Source organism: Pinus tabuliformis, chromosome 5_1, assembly GCF_031772625.1.
Source record: "Pinus tabuliformis cultivar Carrire ecotype Pingquan chromosome 5_1, CPIR1, whole genome shotgun sequence".
Taxonomy (NCBI): Eukaryota; Viridiplantae; Streptophyta; class Pinopsida; order Pinales; family Pinaceae; genus Pinus; species Pinus tabuliformis.
In genome coordinates, this window is record NC_142305.1 from 599,529,483 (window position 1) to 599,530,916 (window position 1,434).

Genomic DNA, 1,434 nt, shown 5'->3' on the forward strand with positions numbered 1-1,434 from the left:
GATATTGATTGAAATCCTTTTAACTCTTTTGTGTTGAAATATTTTGATGACTATTAGAAAAGTTTACTTTCATGCTGTTATTTGAGCACATTTTGTTTATATACTTGACCAAGTTCATCCATTAGAGAACAAAATGTTGCTACGAATAAAACAACAAGGATTAGACATCACACCTCAAATTATTTGTTTTCATGTGTTATTTACAGCTTGAGATTTTTAGCATGTAACTTAGTTAGCATGATTGTACTTAAGCTTTGCTCGAAGGTTGAATACTAAGTTACTAAGGTGTTCTTTTCTATGGTGACGTTTATTTGTTTATACAGGTCATCTGGCCATATAGTGGCCACTATCGCTCAACTGAAGAAAACTTGTTCGCGTTTCTTGCTTTTATGGGGAATAATGGCTTGAACATTGTTGATGTTGAGGTATATGTCATATAAATCCTTTATCGTCTACTTTAGTTTATATTCTAGTGTTCATCATCTTTCATGTCTTACACTTTGCACTGTATCTTATTTTGTTTTCAGAAAAGGAACTCAATATTGATGGTAAGGAGCAAGATTTGAAGAAAGAGGAGAACACTAATGTTGGAGTGACAAATGCAAAAGGAGAGAGAAGAGAACCGGTCTAGTGATACCCTTAAAGCCACTATCCTACATAAGAAGCACACATAGAGATTGATGTTCAAGTCTTTAGAGTTGGTGAATTCACCTGCAATGGCTTGGAAACACAATGATAATGTTTTGTAGTGATGAAACAACATTTCATGTGTAAATTGTAGTCCAACTAATGTTAAGTTGGAAACTCATATTGTAATACTTGACATTTCATATAATATAATTTATGTGGTTGAGATTATTTGTAGTCGCACTTGACATTGTTTAGTATTTTAATTAACATATGTAACTTTGAATTTTCATATTAAATGAACTAGTGCACATTGTATGCCATTTTTTAATTTAGTCACAAAATCATACTAATTAATTTATGTTGATTAATAATGAACACATAAAATCAATTTAAAACTACTAAATTAGTAGTTTATATCGATTAATGATGAACATAAATAAAATGAATATACAACTAAATTATTCATTTATAATTATTATTAATGAAAATAAATTAAATGAATCTAAACTACTAAATTAGTTGTTTATATAATGATATGAAACTATCAAAAAAATATAAATGATTGCTACAAATGATTAATTTGTGCATACAAATGACAATTAAATTTTTCATATATATGACTATTAGTAGGTAATTTATAGTATCTTATAACACAACAAAAATTTAGTCATATTTAATTAGTTTCAAACAACGACTGAAATTTGTATATATATGACTATTAGTAGTTAATTTACAGTATCTTATAACATGACCAACATTTTGGTCATATTTCTTTTGTCATTAATTGGTTTTCTCAGATGATCA